The sequence below is a fragment of the Hyperolius riggenbachi genome, chromosome 1 (assembly GCF_040937935.1).
Source record: "Hyperolius riggenbachi isolate aHypRig1 chromosome 1, aHypRig1.pri, whole genome shotgun sequence".
NCBI lineage: Eukaryota > Metazoa > Chordata > Amphibia > Anura > Hyperoliidae > Hyperolius > Hyperolius riggenbachi.
The window spans coordinates 54,750,106-54,769,830 of NC_090646.1; the positions used below are offsets into that span (position 1 = coordinate 54,750,106).

The following is a 19,725-nucleotide window of genomic DNA, read 5'->3' on the forward strand; positions in this document are numbered from 1 at the left end:
AACTAACAGCCCTTCCTCTCCTCAGTGACGCAAGGGATCGGAACTCCTCCCACCTCCTCGCCTCCTTATTTACAAGTCTTGGCGGCGGCGCACTCTCCTCGCAGATGTACAATGGGGCGTGGCTACGGCACGTGGGAGCGTGCGGCGATTTATTGTCGTCCGTCGTAAGATGCGCCGCCCTCTTCCGCGCTCCGCCCCATTACGGAGTCCATCTCCTGCTCTTGACTGGCAACGTCCCGTAGTCGAGCTGAGCGTGACGCGTCTGCTTGCGCCAATCCGTGGTGACGTATTAGCGAAGGGGGGCGGGGACAGAGAAGGGCTCGCGAGGCAGCTGTGGAGAGCGCGAGAGAGAGAGCGGCGCGTGCACCAGCTGTGTCCCGAGCGCCGAGCCAGCTGAAAGACCGGGGGAGGGGTGCAACGGAGGCCGGAGAGAGGCACGTGGGGCCGGCGGAGGAGGAGCGGAGACACCGCGGGAGAAGCCGAGACAGGCCGAGGCCCAGGCAGCAGCAGCCAGCAGGTGAGAGCAACGCGGCTAGGCCTCACCTCACTACACACGCCGCGCTCCGCCAATCAACGTGCGCTGCGTCACGTGACCCCCCTGCGCTGACAGCACCGCCGCCTGCGCCTCATGTCCTCAGCGTTATATCACTGGGCTGTGTGCCTCATTATCCATCTCTATGGGGCTGTGTCCTGCCTACTTACCATACTTCTCTATGGGGCTGTGTCCTGCCTACTTACCATACTTCTCTATAGTGCTGTGCCTCATTATCCATCTCTATGGGGCTGTGTCCTGCCTACTTACTTACCATACTTCTCTATAGTGCTGTGCCTCATTATAGATCTCTATGGGGCTGTGTCCTGCCTACTTACCATACTTCTCTATAGTGCTGTGCCTCATTATCCATCTCTATGGGGCTGTGTCCTGCCTACTTACTTACCATACTTCTCTATAGTGCTGTGCCTCATTATAGATCTCTATGGGGCTGTGTCCTGCCTACTTACCATACTTCTCTATAGTGCTGTGCCTCATTATCCATCTCTATGGGGCTGTGTCCTGCCTACTTACTTACCATACTTCTCTATAGTGCTGTGCCTCATTATAGATCTCTATGGGGCTGTGTCCTGCCTACTTACCATACTTCTCTATAGTGCTGTGCCTCATTATCCATCTCTATGGGGCTGTGTCCTGCCTACTTACCATACTTCTCTATAGTGCTGTGCCTCATTATCCATCTCTATGGGGCTGTGTCCTGCCTACTTACCATACTTCTCTATAGTGCTGTGCCTCATTATCCATCTCTATGGGGCTGTGTCCTGCCTACTTACTTACCATACTTCTCTATAGTGCTGTGCCTCATTATAGATCTCTATGGGGCTGTGTCTTGCCTACTTACCATACTTCTCTATAGTGCTGTGCCTCATGCCCTTAGTGTTGTGTGCCTCATACATCTCTATGGGGCTGTGTCCTACTTACTTACCATACTTCTCTATAGTGCTGTGCCTCATACATCTCTATAGGGCTGTGTTCTGCCTACTTACCATACTTCTCTATAGTGCTGTGCCTCATACATCTCTTTGGGGCTGTGTCCTGCCTACTTACCGTACTTCTCTATAGTGCTGTGCCTCATGTCCTCAGTGTTAGATCACTGGGCTGTGTACCTCATTATACATCTCTATATGGCTGTGTCCTACCTACTTACTATACCCCTGTATTACACTTCTCTATAGTGTTTCATGACTCAACTCTGACTCCTCAGTTTCTGAAACCACGAGTCCGACTCCAACTCCGGGTACCCAAAATTGCTCAGACTCCAACTCCTCGACTCCGACTCCTTAGTCTAATACTTAACAGGGCTCTGGATTTTGTACAAAAATCATGCGACTCCGACTCCTCAGTTTCTGAAACCACGGCTCCGACTCCTACTCCGGGTGCCCAAAATGTATCCGACTCCACAGCCCTGGTGCTGTGCCTCAGCATTATATCACTCTACGGTGCCTCATTATACTTCTCTATAGGGCGGTGTCCTACCTACTATATCCCTGTATTATAATTCTCTATAGTGCTGTGCCTCATGCCTCAGCATTATCACTCTACTGTGCCTCATTATACTTCTCTATAGGGCTGTGTCCTACCTACTATATCCCTGTATTATACTTTTCAACATTATATTACTGTACTATATGCCTCATACTTCTCTATAGGGCTGTGTCCTACCTACTTACTATACCCCTGCATTATACTGCTCAGCATTATATAACTGTACTATATGACTGTGTCCTACCTACTTACTATGTTCCTGTATTATACTTCACTATAGTGCCTCATGCCTCAGAATTATATCACAGTGCTATGCCTCATTATACTTCTCTATAGGGCTGTCTCCCACATACCTCATGCCTCAGAATTATATCACCCTACTATACCTCATTATATTTCTATATCTTCTATAGTGCTGTGTGCCTCTTACCTACTTTTCTCACACTTACCTGTTATATGCTCTACAGGGCTGTGTGCTTCTTGATTGCCTCACCATCATATCTCTAAAGTGAGTAAGTAAAGTCCCAAAGTGTAACACCTTTCCTGAGGTTTTTGCGTGCTAGGGCCTGGATGGCTTGCCAACACCACCATACCATATGCAGAAATTGTAGAGAGCCAGGTCAGCACACCAGTAAAGTTCCAAAAGCGTCAAGCTTACAAATTTATTGCATCAGCAGTCTACAAAGGTACAGCTGTAAGTCTGTGGACTGCTGATGCAATACATTTCTAAGTTTGACGCTTTTGAAACTTTTTACCGATGTGCTGACCTGGCTCTCTACAACTTTTACACATCTGTAAAGTGCTTTGGGCCTCACTACTATGCCCCATATCTCGCCATTATACCTCTCTACAGCGCTGTGTACCTCCTATCTACTTGCTGTACCTCATGCCTCACCATTATACCTCTCTACAGTGCCGTGTACCTTGTACCTGCTTACTATACCTCCTACCTCACATTCTACCTCTCTACAGTGCTGTGTACCTCCTACCTACTTACTATACCTCATGCCTCTACAGCAGGGGTCCCCAAACCTTTTGGGTCAAGGGCCAGGTCAACATACTTCAGACTGCTGGGGGGCCGGAGTATACATAAAATGATGTAGAAGTCTTTGCGGGCCAGACAGTGAAGCATACCCAGGTGACAACCTATAGTCCAATTTCAGCCCAAATAACTATGTAATTGGACAACAGTGTCACCTGAGGTATAATTTGATTGGAAATCAGCGAATTACTGCTTTCTGGCTTCATTCAATAGGCAGACCACTAATATTTAAAGATGTAGCTGACCGCATCTATAATACATTTTTGTGTGAGTGGCCGGTAAAAAAGCCTCAGGGGGCCACATTCGTCCCGCGGGCCTTAGTTTGAGGACCACTGCTCTAGTGTTGTATGCCTCCTATCTACTTACTGTATCTCATGCCTCACCATTATACCTCTCTACAGTGCTGTGTACCTCCTACCTACTGTACCTCATGCCTCACCATTATACCTCTACAGTGCTGTGTGCCTCCTACCTACTTACTGTACCTCATGCCTCACCAATATACCTCTACAGTGCTGTGTACCTCCTACCTACTTACTGTACCTCATGCCTCACCAATATACCTCTACAGTGCTGTGTACCTCCTATCTACTTACTGTACCTCATGCCTCACCAATATACCTCTCTACAGCACTGTGTGCCTCCTATCTACTTACTGTACCTCATGCCTCACCAATATACCTCTACAGTGCTGTGTGCCTCCTACCTACTTACTGTACCTCATGCCTCACCATTATACCTCTCTACAGTGCTGTGTACCTCCTACCTACTTACTGTATCTCATGCCTCACCATTATACCTCTACAGCGCGGTGTACCTCCTACCTACTTACTGTACCTCATGCCTTACCATTATACCTCTACAGTGCTGTGCCTCCTACCTACTTACTGTATCTCATGCCTCACCATTATACCTCTCTACAGTGCTGTGTACCTCCTACCTACTTGCTGTACCTCATGCCTCACCATTATACCTCTACAGCGCTGTGTACCTCCTACCTACTTACTGTATCTCATGCCTCACCATTATACCTCTACAGTGGCGTGTACCTCCTACTTACTGTACCTCATGCCTCACCAATATACCTCTACAGTGCTGTGTACCTCCTACCTACTGTACCGCATGTCTCACCAATATACCTCTACAGTGCTGTGTACCTCCTACCTACTGTACCGCATGTCTCACCATTATACCTCTACAGTGCTGTGTGCCTCCTATCTACTTACTGTACCTCATGCCTCACCAATATACCTCTACAGTGCTGTGTACCTCCTACCTACTTACTGTACCTCATGCCTCACCATTATGCCTCTACAGCAGGGGTCCCCAAACCTTTTGGGTCGAGGGCCAGGTCAACATACTTCAGACTGCTGGGGGGCCGGAGTATACATAAAATGATGTAGAAGTCTTTGCGGGCCAGACAGTGAAGCATACCCAGGTGACAACCTATAGTCCAATTTCAGCCCAAATAACTATGTAATTGGACAACAGTGTCACCTGAGGTATAATTTGATTGGAAATCAGCGAATTACTGCTTTCTGGCTTCATTCAATAGGCAGACCACTAATATTTAAAGATGTAGCTGACCGCATCTATAATACATTTTTGTGTGAGTGGCCGGTAAAAAAGCCTCAGGGGGCCACATTCGTCCCGCGGGCCTTAGTTTGAGGACCACTGCTCTAGTGTTGTGTGCCTCCTATCTACTTACTGTATCTCATGCCTCACCATTATACCTCTCTACAGTGCTGTGTACCTCCTACCTACTTACTGTACCTCATGCCTCACCATTATACCTCTACAGTGCTGTGCCTCCTACCTACTTACTGTACCTCATGCCTCGGCAATATACCTCTACAGTGCTGTGTACCTCCTACCTACTGTACCTCATGCCTCACCATTATACCTCTACAGCGCTGTGTACCTCCTACCTACTTACTGTACCTCATGCCTCACCATTATACCTCTACAGTGCTGTGTACCTCCTACCTACTTACTGTACCTCATGCCTTACCATTATACCTCTACAGTGCTGTGTGCCTCCTACCTACTTACTGTATCTCATGCCTCACCATTATACCTCTCTACAGTGCTGTGTACCTCCTACCTACTGTACCTCATGCCTTACCATTATACCTCTACAGTGCTGTGTGCCTCCTATCTACTTGCTGTACCTCATGCCTCACCATTATACCTCTACAGCGCGGTGTACCTCCTATCTACTTACTGTACCTCATGCCTCACCAATATACCTCTACAGTGCTGTGTACCTCCTACCTACTTACTGTACCTCATGCCTCACCATTATACCTCTCTACAGTGCCGTGTACCTCCTACCTACTGTACCGCATGCCTCACCATTATACCTCTACAGTGCTGTGTGCCTCCTATCTACTTACTGTACCTCATGCCTCACCATTATACCTCTCTACAGTGCTGTGTACCTCCTACCTACTTGCTGTACCTCATGCCTCACCATTATACCTCTACAGCGCTGTGTACCTCCTACCTACTTACTGTACCTCATGCCTCACCATTATACCTCTACAGTGCCGTGTGCCTCCTACCTACTTACTGTATCTCATGCCTCACCATTATACCTCTCTACAGTGCTGTGTACCTCCTACCTACTTGCTGTACCTCATGCCTCACCATTATACCTCTACAGCGCGGTGTACCTCCTATCTACTTACTGTACCTCATGCCTCACCATTATACCTCTACAGCACTGTGTGCCTCCTACCTACTTACTGTATCTCATGCCTCACCATTATACCTCTACAGCGCTGTGTACCTCCTACCTACTTACTGTATCTCATGCCTCACCATTATACCTCTACAGCGCTGTGTACCTCCTATCTACTTGCTGTACCTCATGCCTCACCATTATACCTCTACAGCGCTGTGTACCTCCTATCTACTTGCTGTACCTCATGCCTCACCAATATACCTCTACAGTGCTGTGTACCTCCTACCTACTGTACCTCATGCCTCACCTTTATACCTCTACAGTGCTGTGTACTTCTTACCTACTTACTGTACCTCATGCCTCGCCAATATACCTCTACAGTGCTGTGTACCTCCTATCTACTTACTGTACCTCATGCCTCACCATTATACCTCTACAGTGCTGTGTACCTCCTACCTACTTACTGTACCTCATGCCTCACTAATATACCTCTACAGCGCTGTGTACCTCCTACCTACTTACTGTACCTCATGCCTCACCATTATACCTCTCTACAGCGCTGTGTGCCTCCTACCTACTTACTGTACCTCATGCCTCACCTTTATACCTCTACAGCGCTGTGTACCGCCTACCTACTTACTGTACCTCATGCCTCACCATTATACCTCTACAGTGCCGTGTGCCTCCTACCAACTTACTGTATCTCATGCCTCACCATTATACCTCTCTACAGTGCTGTGTACCTCCTACCTACTTGCTGTACCTCATGCCTCACCATTATACCTCTACAGCGCGGTGTACCTCCTATCTACTTACTGTACCTCATGCCTCACCATTATACCTCTACAGCACTGTGTGCCTCCTACCTACTTACTGTATCTCATGCCTCACCATTATACCTCTACAGTGCTGTGTGCCTCCTACCTACTTACTGTACCTCAGTACAATAGCTGGACTGCTCTCTCCAATTCCTATAACACAAAATTGCACATAGCGTGACTCTGTTAGATACGTATTCACACCACCCGTGCTTCAGTGATCACAAGTGCAACACATGTGCCCGCACACTCCTTCTTTGAATCTGCTCACCGGATCTTTGCCACCTCAAACAGGTGGATCTAGCGTATGCATAAACTCCACAAGGCACTTTCTTTCTTAAATCTTCATCTTTTCTTTAATGTAAAACATCCTCAATAAAACACATAAAAGTACAATAGTGTAATCCTGTTTAAAATATAGCCACAATGCCCGCGCACCAGAGCGCACTCACATAATTCTTTCTTGAAATATAGCACATCAAAGCCTTAACAGCAAGGTCTGCCCGGCACCTGAATGGATGGCTGAGCGGCGTCCCGACTCCCCGTCCCTCCGCGGCGGGCCAGCTGCTTATACGGCGCTTGGATTTCCCTCTCCGAGCTCTCAATACAGTTCCGGTATGGTGACGTCAGACGCGCTGGACGTGGCTCCGCCCTACGCGTTTCGACCAATCGGTCTCATCAGGGGCTGACGTCACCAGCGCGTCAACGTCCCTTTATAGTGATAAACCCCTCCTCCAGGGTGTGCTTAAAAACTACACCCCTTACACATGGGGGTACATACTTACTGTACCTTATGACTCACCAATATACCTCTACAGTGCTGTGTACCTCCTATCTACTTACTGTACCTCATGCCTCACCAATATACCTCTACAGCGCTGTGTACCTCCTATCTACTTACTGTACCTCATGCCTCGCCAATATACCTCTACAGTGCTGTGCCTCCTATCTACTTACTGTACTTCATACCTCAGCATGCGCTGTTTAACTCCTATCTGCTTATTATACCTCATGCCTCACCATTATACCTCTACAGTGCCGTGTACCTCCTACCTACTTACTATACCTTCTACCTCACCATTATACCTTTCTACAGTGCTGTGTACCTTCTACCTGCTTACTATACCTTACCATTCTACCTCTCTACAGTGCTGCATTCTTTCTACCTACTTGCTATACTTCATACCTCACCATTATATCTCTACAGGTCTCAGCCGGAATTGAGATGGGTATAGAGGCTGCCATATTTATTTCCTTTTAAACCATGCAGATTACCTGGCTGTCCTGCTGATAGTCCACCTCTACTTTTAGCCATAGACCTGCGCCAGGCAAACTATCCGACCCTCGTGCGTTATATATCTGGCCCGCCAAAAAACTTCTTAGCATTTCCCATTTTAAGTGTGGCTATTTTTAAGCTAATCCTGATGTCATTTCCTGCCTTACTCTCCTCTGCCTGATTGTGTATGCATTGCCTGCCCTCCACTATAGAAAGTGCATTGTCTCAGCATGAGACATACTGGCCAATCAGAGAGGAACAGAGGTGTGGGAGGGGAAAACAGGAGGGAAAGAGGCTTCAGCCAATCAGACTGCATTGGTTAAGTTTGAGGGTAAAGTAGAGAAGCAAAAAAGGACAACCCAGCATGCCCTGCAACTTCCTTTTTGCGTACCAAATTTTGTGTGTACCAAATAAGGGTCAGGGAAACCAGGGAATGATCATTTATCAACAAGAAAAGGAATAGTGATTTTTAACTTTTGGATTGCCTGGTTAGGATTCTTATTTGTTTACCAGATAAAATAAATTGATTTTATGCCAAACAAGTACACTTTAAAGGGAATAAATATGGCAGCCTCCGTATCCCTCATTACAGCTGTCCAGAAAGTATTTGTGATTGAATCTCCTCCTTTAGCCCCTTACACACTCCTAGGTGTTCTGGTTCACCAGGAGTTTGCTGGGTAATCTGTAAATTACCATCTCTGTAAAGCCCCATCTACACGATACGATTCTTTGTACGATTCGATTACGATTCTATTTACGATCCGGTTAAATCCGACATGTCCGATCGGAATTCAATTCTATTTGCCATTGTTTTGCGATGGCAAATCGTATTGAATCGAATCCCGATCGGACATGTCAGATTTAATCGTATCATAATCGAATCGTATCGTGTAGATTGGGCTTAAGGACCCGTATGGAAGGCAATCGGTGAGAGTAATTAAACAAGGTCACAGTTCAGAATGTTTCTCCAGCAGCCATCTCTGCTAGCGGTTTGTTTACTACTTGAACTTGTTTGTAGTTGAATTTGAAGTGGTCACGTGTCCAGATCTCATGAATGAAAGCTAATATGTGAGCTCCTGTTATATATTGTTGCCTTCTTTTGAATGCTGCATGGCTGACTTCAGTGTCTTTCTCTGCTGCTCAGATTTTTATTTTTTTATTTGTAAAGTTTCTGCATGATTTGTGTGTTGTACCACAGCGTTGTGACTGAAGTCGTGTCATCCACCTGCCATTTTGGCAGTGGTATAATTCAAATAACAGCACATAATAAAGCACCACATATACAGTATACTCGCTGCATAGTGGCACCTCTGAGACTCCGGAACACTAAGATTCCCGCGCAGGAGCTTTGGCCGCAGTCGGCGCCAGCATAGGCCGTAATAGGAAGTGTGGCTGTAGCAGCGCACAGTGCAACTTCGGCACCATCATTGCTCAAGTGCTTGCGCTTTTTAAAGCGCTAGTGCAATAATACCCTATGGGGTATTACTTGGGCGATTTGCGTTAATTGCCGGCAATTAACGCGAACGTGAAGCATGCACCATTTTCAGGCGATTTGCCGGCAATCACGTTTAGTGTTATAGAAGTGCTAATATCGATTATGGGAAAAATCGATGGTGTCCAGTGATTTTTTTTTTTTTTTTTTTTTCCGCGGTAATTACGGAAAAATCACTCCCGCAAGGTGTGAATGGGGCCTTATTCGGCTTCCAGCAAATTACATCATTCCCCTCTATCCATGGCGACCTGGAGGGGGAATAGTAATTAACACGGCCGGGCCTTGCGCGGCAGCAGAATCGGCCATATACCGTCTGTATCCTGCGCCCAAGTCTCCCGGCGCCAATTCTTCATCTCGTACGCTGAGACTCCAACATGTGTATGGCAGCCCCCGATGCCCCACGACTGCTTGGCTAGCAATCCGCCCGGAGAATCTCAGCGGCCGAGAGACGGGAAAGTACATTGTTCACTCCCCCCCCTATTTGCCCTGCGCACTGTCACTCCCATGCTGCTTGTCCGTAAAATGTAGTGTCACTGTTCCTCAATACAAGCAACCATTTGCAGCCAGTGGTGTGCCATCATTCTTACTTGTGCTGCTTTTCGTTGACTGCTTACATTGCATGTATGAAGCTCTCTAGGGCCACATAAAATGGCAAGAGGGGCTGCATTTGGCCTGTGGACCTGATGCCTGTGCCCTAGGAGTATACAGAACTGCCAACGCTAGATGCTACATGCAACATATCGGAAAACTAGATGCATCACTGTGCAAATGCAATCAATGGTAAATGCTTTGAGACTTCCATTCATCTCAGTGTGGGATGTGGTGGAGTCCAGCTGTAAATGCTGTGCACAGCTGCTGGCAGTTGCCCATCTCAACCAGCCCAAACCCAGTTGTCTACCGGTCAGTCTGTCTGATGCCTCTGCTTGAAAATGTTTCCTAATTCAAGGACTGAATGTAAAGGATCATGATACTAGTGACCTTAGCCCGTTTTAGAAACGGGCTCTAGGTCTGTTTCTTAAAGTGAATGGGAACTGCATTTAAAAAGAGACCCTTACCCAAGGAGAGGGAAGGCTCAGGGTCCTATAGACCCTTCCCGCTCCCCTCCTGGTCCCCTCGTTCCAGTGCTGGCTGCCCGGTAACAGTATTTGACTAATTTAGTCAAATACTGCTTTACCCGGCCGAAGGAGGCTTCAGAAGTCTTCAGGGAGCTAGAGTGCTCCTGAAGAAGGGCAGCCCTGTACTGCACCTGCGCAAGCACGCTCTAGTCTGTGCGGTATGGAGCTGCACGTCTTCGGGAGGACGCGGCTCCTGAAGACTTTCAAATACCCTTTCGGTGGGGGATTGAGAGGGAGGGGGGGAGCCAGCACAGGATAGAAGGCACTTAGGGCTCGTTCCCACTGTTGCGACGCGATTTCAGCCGCATTCCGACGCTTGTAAAAACGCATGCGGATGCGTTTCCGCATGCGTTTTTACCCGCGATTTCGCATGCGATTAACCATGACACTGCCAGGGCTAAATAAAATTGAAAAAGGTGCGAAATCGCACGCGAAATCGCGGGTAAAAACGCATGTAACAAACGCATGCGTTTTTACTATAAATACATTAGCGTCGATTCGCACGGATTCCCGACGCAGGCGAAATCGTTGGCTCTTTTGTGCGTTTTTTTACCGCTGAAAAAAACGCACCTCAACAACGCTACAGTGGAAACAGGCCCATCCACTTGCATTACATGTGCGGATCTGCATGCGTTGGACACATGCAGATTCGCGATAGTGGGAACGAGCCCTAAGAGAGGAGACGGAAGGCTCTATATGACGCAGAGCCTTCCCTCTCCTTAGGTAAGCATTTGCTTAATTTTTTTTTTTAATTTTATAAATGCGGTTCACATTCACGCCGCCTCATGTCAGTGCGCAAGCGCCACTTGTGCCCATGCCCGCTTAGCTAACTGGCTCTGTCCCAACGGCTGTCGGGGCTGTCCGTGCTGCGCACGTGCAGTAGCAAAAAGCACAGAACCAAGGACACAGGGACAGTTAGGTTTTATTACATAGGATAGTCAGTCTCCCTTTGAAAGCTGTAATTGTATGTAGAATGTTGTCAGTGATTGTGGCTGATTGGTGTATATGTGGGGATTTGCCTATGCAGTCTTATGTTTGTCTTGAGTAGCTGCCTGACTTGCAGACGTCTGTTGCTCTGTTATCTGGCTGTGTCATGTGGTGTTTTGCTAGTAGTAGGTTTATCGTTGTTGGTGTACACGTAGATTAGAAGCATGCAGGACGTGTGTAATGTGAACCTGAACACGTGCGTCTGCTGCTAGCTGTGCCAGAAATGTGGTGACAACTCTCGGGCTGGGAGAATGCGGCAGGTCTAGCATGTCGCACTCTTTCTAAGCATGCCATTCACCTCGTGTTTTTCTCATGCCTGTGCGCATGCCATGAGTTCGCTACTTGGGTCACTGCTCATCCTTCCACATGTGGGGTTTCCCTTCCAACAAGCAGTGTGTAACTTGTGAACTTCTGTACACCTGTCTCTGTGGCTGGGCTGAAACTATAGCTTATTATTGCATAGAATTGTTGAAAGAAGATTCTGAAAAGTGCTGCTGACTGGTCCTGTCACAACAAACTGCAACTTTCTTTTAGCCCCTGGAGAGCAGATTAAGAAAACCTTTTTTTTTTTTTTTTTTTTTTTTTTTTTTTTCCATTTTACTAAGATGGAATATGATTTGTTTAAGAGAGTAAAGTTCATCATGAGGGGTTTGGGCTTTTACAGGGGTTGGTCACTCACCATAGAGTGCACACCCCGTGTGTGTGTGTGTGTGTGTGTGTGTGTGTGTGTGTGTGTGTGTGTGTGTGTGTGTGTGTGTAACTTGTGCAGGTGGTGGGCGATTGTGATGTGCATAAAAACCATGTAAATAGTCAATGTGCTTCGCAAGCCCATCCCACCTTTCCCAGTTGTGCTCTTAAGCCCCATACACACGCTCAACCGCCGTCTTACAGTGAGTGAAAATCAAACGTTTTGGGAGAATTGAACGACAGTCATGTGTAGACTTGCGGACGACTGAGTGAGAACGACAGATAAGATGTTGAATCATTCCGGGTGTCGGATTGATTTTGGAAAATATGGTGATAAGACGTCTGCAAACTGTTGTGTACACAAATCTAGTACGATAATGCCATCATGTACTATTATCAACTATGGTGAAGACGTCACTGTGGAGCCATAACTATATGGTAAGCACACACGTCTTCTAAAGACGTTGCCCGTTTTGTAGCGCAGAGTGTATTAATGTGCACGTCAAGGCGTATCTTTTTATCGCTTAAATTTGTTTTATTTGCACAGAGCGTCCTTGGTTGAGGCTTTAGTGTAGGTCATGAAGTTCAACCTTTAGGCTAATGGCACTTTCTGTTGCCAATGTCCCTGTGTAGCATTGTTTAACCACTTAAGGACTGCACTCTTAAAACCACTTAAAGGGACAACTCAAGTCAAGCTAAAAAAATAGTTTTACTCACCTGGGGCTTCCTTCGGCCTCATGCAGCTGTCCGGTGCCCTTGCAGCCTCGCTCCGATCCTCCTGTCCCCACCAGCGGCTACTTCTGGTTTCGGCGACAGGCTGGGAACGTGAGTAAATCTTCGCGTTCCTGGTCACAATAGCACCTTCTATACTGCTATTCAGGGCTGTGGAGTCGGTCCAAAAATCCACCGACTCCGACTCCTCAGTTTAGGATTCCTCCGACTCCTCTAATTTGCATATTACAATTTTGTTGATTAAAAGTATGTAACATGAAATTCGTCTCTTAACTGCCAACGCTTAGGAATTTTACAAGACAACTGAAGTGAGAAGGATATGTAGACTACTATATTTATTCCCTTTAGACTAAAACTAGTCCTTGGTAAGAGTACTTGTAAAAGGTACAAACCGGAACAAAGAACATCTATCAGGCCCTAGGCAATGTAAGTGTGGGTACATGTAAGAATGAGGTGCAGGTACTCTGCAGGGGAATGAGGAGATTCTTCCTCTATTACACATTCTTCATGCACAATCTGAACAAGGATTGGATACTAAAATATCTTTGAGAGGTGCGCTGAAGAAACAATACCCGCTCTGCGTGGCCTTATTTCGTTTTATTTGTATAATTTCCTGATGTTAAAAATATTGTTAAAACATACGCATCCACCAAAAACTGTGTGTAGGAGGAGCAAACCAAGAGCGCTTAGCACATCCACACCACCACACAAAACCACACTGTTAGCGTTTCAATACATCCATACTGCCACACTTAGCGAGCGTGCTGGTTCCCTGTAGTTAAGGGAGATATACTCCTCTTAAAAAACAAAAATAAAAAATAATTAAAATTGTAAAAAATTATATATATTAAAATATATGTATGTGTGTCGAAAATAACAACCACATAAATATGAGGTAAGGATCCCAAGGATAAAGATTGTAGTGTTGGGAAATTTTGAATCAATACCCGGGTTTTCGTTCCAAAAGTCCCAGGCCTTATTATAAATATTCAGCTGGATCAAATGTATGCTGGGTCTCTGTTCCAATAGCACTATATCCCTTCAAAATAGAGGTCTTATAGATACTCCACCGATAACTGGGAAAGCTCTTATTAACGTTCCATTACCTCACCTTCTATGGCGGGTCTTCATTTAATAGTTACAATGTCCCGGTCCCATGTAGGTTGGTAGATGGATCGTCTATTCCAAAAGGTTTATCCGGGTGAACGTCCAAAGGATCAGTAGCGGAGATCCGTCTCTTACCAGTCCTCTCCCACTCCGGTATCAACTTCCGGCTTTCGGCTACTTCGTGATGGCGTCACTTCCTCCAGTGCGTCTCACCACTGCTGCTCAAACCACTTCCCTGCGTTCCACCTCGCCGATATGGGGTTGTTCTACTCTCCTCAGGCTGATGTGCAGGTAGAAGTGGGCTGACTAGTAGATAGAATGGGGCGCCCCTTCACCTCTACTGCAGTATATAGCTGATTGACATGTTTCAGCGGTAACGACCGCCTTCATCAGAATCTTCTGAGCCATTGAACCGGTCGTCTTTTTATACCAGCTGACATCTAGACCACAGACCCTCCCCTTCTTTCTCCATTAAAGGGATACTTCTGCCAAGGTTTTTCACATACTCCAGGGTTCAAGGGGCATGTAGCTATATACATATTAAAGTTTATTTGAGTCCATTTTAACACTGTGTGCCCCCGAGACCTGCATACTGTAGGTACACTTGCTGCTGCCATTATTTTATATTTATTTTTATTTCATTTCTATTGTTGTTTATTTGCTCCAAATGTTCCAAATATTTCAAACACTTCAGATATCTAGAAACATCACAGCCTCATGTATATAATTAATAGTTAATGAGCTGTCTCAGGGAACCAGACTTTTTTCAGGGAACCAGAACGCTTACACATACAACACACTATATCTACTTCATAAATCCAAACAGCTCCATCTCTTCATTCAATCCCCTTGGTGCAAGACTGTCTAGATTAAAAATCCATCTGCTCTCCTGTCTTGACATTTTAGCGATGTAATCCCCACCTCTTAAGTCTCGGTGAACTACCTCTAGTCCAAAATAAATTACATCCCTTACACATCGGTTGTGGTGACTTTCAAAGTGTTTGGAAAGTGGGTGTCCCTGCCACCCCTTCCCAATGTTGTTTAAGTGTTCCCCGATCCTACTGGATAGGGATCTCTTAGTACGTCCCACATATATTTTTCCACACGGACAGGTCAAACAATAAATGACACCCCTGGTGTCACATGTAATCAATTCTCTAATCTTATAGGTCTCCTTCCCTCCCCTAATCTCAGTTATTTTATTATACCCTTGTGTTTTCCTGCAACTAACACATCTCCCACATCTTACAAACCCTCCCCCCATCCCCACCCTCCCCTAAATCTAGGGTTATAATCACTAGCTGCCAGGGCCACTCTTAGACCCACATTTTGGGATTTTCTATAAATAGCTGGGTTAGTTGGTAGAATTCCATTTAATACTTTATCTTCTCTTAGTGTGGGCCAATGCTTAGCAATAATATTCCGTACCACTCGACTGCGTGGACCATATCTCAGACACATCTTCAAGGAATGATCCTGTGGGTCTCCGGTTCTCCTTTTGCATAATAGATCTTTTCTATCAATTCTCTCAACCTCTCTCTTTGCTTCCTCTATAATTTCATTAGTATATCCCTTCTCCCTAAATCTTTCTGCCAGGGTGTCTACTTCTATTTGATATTGAGTATCCTCTGTGCAATTACGTTTCATACGTACAAACTGGCCTTTTGGAATATTATCTAGCCACATGGGTAAATGGCAGCTAGTGGTTAAAATATAGCTATTAACATCTGTGGGTTTTGTGAACGTGCGTGTTTTCAAACAATCATTTTCTATATAGATATTCAAATCTAAAAAACTAATTTCCTTGTCACTGATCTCAGATGTAAATTTCAGGTTGACCGTATTACAGTTCAACCTTCCCACAAATTCCCTTAAGGACCCCTCGGAGCCCCTCCAGACGAGCAGGACGTCGTCAATGAAACGTTTCCAGAGGACCAGGTCCGCGCCAGGACCCTCGGGCCCATATATATGGGTATGTTCCCAATGGGCCATAAAGAGGTTGGCGTACCCCGGGGCGAACCTGGTCCCCATTGCCGTCCCGCTCGTCTGAAGTATTCATCTCCGTATCTAAACCAGTTATGTTTCAGAATAAATTCGATCGACCGTAAAATGAATTTCCTCTGTTCACTTCTCATGATAGGATCCAGCCCCAAATAATAGTCAATGGCTACCAGACCATCTTCATGTTGTATTGCAGTATATAAGGAGGTTACGTCTAAAGTGGCAAGCAACCACCCTTTCTCCCATCCAATCCCTTCTATGATGTTTAAGGCATGTCTGGTATCTTCTAGGAAGGCGGGGGTAGTTCTAACATATTTTTGGAGGAAAGTGTCCACATACCTGGACAGGTTGGATGTCATCGATCCCACCCCTGAGACAATAGGTCTCCCTGGAGGGTCAACCAAGCCCTTATGTATCTTGGGAAGATGGTAAAAGATTGCTGTCCTGGGGTGGGATATACTCACAAATTCAAATTCTTTTTTATTTAGGATGCCTTCCTGATGGGCATCTTTTAATATAAGTTCTAATTCTTTCCCAAACAATTTTCCAGGATCAGTCCGCAGTCGTTTATACGTGTTTGTGTCATTTAGAAGACGGTATGCTTCCCTTTTATAGTCGTCCTCACTCTGGACGACTATACTACCCCCCTTATCTGCAGGTCGTATGACAATGCTTTTATTGTGCTGGAGATCTTTAATTGCTTGTGTTTCCTCTTGGGTTAAGTTATTCAGGGATGTGGGCAGAGGTTTAATTCTCCTAAGATCTTTCTCCACGTTATGTTCAAAAATATACATTTCCTTGCTGGTTTCATTTATAGGATTAAATTTAGAGGGATTTTTTAGGTTGGTATGTTGGAAAATGGTATCTGTGGGTTTGGGAAGCATTGGGTTTTTCTGGAAATATTTCTTCAGACATAATTTTCGCATATACTTCTTAATGTCAATATATGTTTCAAATTTATTTAATTTTGTGGAGGGGGCGAATTTTAAGCCCTTCTCTAGTTCTTCTTAATGTCAATATATGTTTCAAATTTATTTAATTTTGTGGAGGGGGCGAATTTTAAGCCCTTCTCTAGTACCCTCTTGTCCACTTCCCTCAATTCTACCTCACTTAAATTATATATTCCCCTTTCTTTGTCAGTTTTGGGGGTTTGAGGGCTTTTGGTCATCTTAGCTCTCCTACTCTTCTTCCCCCCCCCCTCCCCCCTCTAGCGCCCCTCTGTCGCCCCCCCCTCTTTTCTCTCCGGTGGGCCTGTCCTGAGCTAAAAAATATTCATTAATCGTACTATTTCTTTTCAAATTGCCATACGCATTAGATCTCTTTTTGGTGACCCTCTCTCATTTGTTCATCCTGTGTTTTGATCTTATTAGATGTCTTTTTATTATCAAAAATTATTCGGGGATTCCCCCTATCACCCCTATTATTTTGTGGGCCTCTATTGGTTTTGTGATTCCCATATTCCTCAGACTTGTCTGTTAGTGGGGAATATCTGTTGTGTGTGGAGATGTTGGAATTCTTTGGATTTATGAAGTAGATATAGTGTGTTGTATGTGTAAGCGTTCTGGTTCCCTGAAAAAAGTCTGGTTCCCTGAGACAGCTCATTAACTATTAATTATATACATGAGGCTGTGATGTTTCTAGATATCTGAAGTGTTTGAAATATTTGGAACATTTGGAGCAAATAAATAACAATAGAAATGAAATAAAAATAAAAATAAAATAATGGCAGCAGCAAGTGTACCTACAGTATGCAGGTCTCGGGGGCACACAGTGTTAAAATGGACTCAAATAAACTTTAATATGTATATAGCTACATGCCCCTTGAACCCTGGAGTATGTGAAAAACCTTGGCAGAAGTATCCCTTTAATGGAGAAAGAAGGGGAGGGTCTGTGGTCTAGATGTCAGCTGGTATAAAAAGACGACCGGTTCAATGGCTCAGAAGATTCTGATGAAGGCGGTCGTTACCGCTGAAACATGTCAATCAGCTATATACTGCAGTAGAGGTGAAGGGGCGCCCCATTCTATCTACTAGTCAGCCCACTTCTACCTGCACATCAGCCTGAGGAGAGTAGAACAACCCCATATCGGCGAGGTGGAACGCAGGGAAGTGGTTTGAGCAGCAGTGGTGAGACGCACTGGAGGAAGTGACGCCATCACGAAGTAGCCGAAAGCCGGAAGTTGATACCGGAGTGGGAGAGGACTGGTAAGAGACGGATCTCCGCTACTGATCCTTTGGACGTTCACCCGGATAAACCTTTTGGAATAGACGATCCATCTACCAACCTACATGGGACCGGGACATTGTAACTATTAAATGAAGACCCGCCATAGAAGGTGAGGTAATGGAACGTTAATAAGAGCTTTCCCAGTTATCGGTGGAGTATCTATAAGACCTCTATTTTGAAGGGATATAGTGCTATTGGAACAGAGACCCAGCATACATTTGATCCAGCTGAATATTTATAATAAGGCCTGGGACTTTTGGAACGAAAACCCGGGTATTGATTCAAAATTTCCCAACACTACAATCTTTATCCTTGGGATCCTTACCTCATATTTATGTGGTTGTTATTTTCGACACACATACATATATTTTAATATATATAATTTTTTACATTTTTTACAATTTTAATTATTTTTTATTTTTGTTTTTTAAGAGGAGTATATCTCCCTTAACTACAGGGAACCAGCACGCTAAGTGTGGCAGTATGGATGTATTGAAACGCTAACAGTGTGGTTTTGTGTGGTGGTGTGGATGTGCTAAGCGCTCTTGGTTTGCTCCTCCTACACACAGTTTTTGGTGGATGCGTATGTTTTAACAATATTTTTAACATCAGGAAATTATACAAATAAAACGAAATAAGGCCACGCAGAGCGGGTATTGTTTCTTCAGCGCACCTCTCAAAGATATTTTAGTATCCATTCCTTGTGCATGGTGGGGAACGGGGGTTAACCCCACCCGAGAAGGTCGCAGCAGGAGATAACATTGTACAAATCTGTACAACACAATTATTGTAATTATTCACAATTTAGGCAGCGCCCTCTGATTTTTGTACAATCTGAACAAGGTTTATGGGTGACAGACAACACCTCTGTGTTCAATGTGCACAGCATTCTCAGTGTATTCCTTGCAGCTCTGTGGGGAGTGCATATGTAGAGTATAGTACTACTGTGTAACAAAGTAAACCTGAGACAGATGAAATTAAAGTTTTATACATACCTGGGGCTTCCTCCAGGCGCCTTCAGGATAATCAGTCCCTCGTTGTCCTCCTCCACCACCTGGATGTTCTGCTATGAGTCCAGGTACTTGAGCCAGTCGGGCGTAGTGCGCATGCACACACTCCGCCGCCAGGAACATACTACACCTGTGCAGCACTATTGCGCAGGTGCAGAATGTTCCTGGCTGTGGGAGCGGCATGCGGCCGGACAGCACTGACTGGCTGAATTACCAGGAGTCATAGCAGAAGATCCGGGTGGTGGAGGACAGCGAGGGACTGATTAGGCTGGAGGAAGCCCCAGGTATGTATAAAACTTTACTTTTCATCCGTCTCAGGTACCCTTTAATTTGTAGTCACCAAACCAAATTTTAACATATCAAATTATTTGATTTCATCAGCAAAGGCAGTACATACATTTGCATAAATCAGCACCAGTGCAGAATTATTTCCATCTCATTGACCATCTCTATTAGTGACAAAGCTACACATCAGGCTTTATTCTTACAGCATAGATGTTATTTAGTA

At 45.3% G+C, this 19,725-nt stretch overlaps 1 protein-coding gene across 1 annotated transcript in view; it reads left to right on the forward strand.

Moving 5' to 3' along the window:
- The first annotated feature begins 236 nt into the window (after positions 1–236).
- Positions 237–19,725, forward strand: part of PAIP2B (poly(A) binding protein interacting protein 2B) — a 39,636-nt gene continuing 20,147 nt past the window's right edge. The window contains exon 1 of the mRNA XM_068274398.1: positions 237–517. The gene's annotated coding sequence lies outside the window, so the exon portion shown is untranslated. The remainder of the gene's footprint in view (positions 518–19,725) is intronic.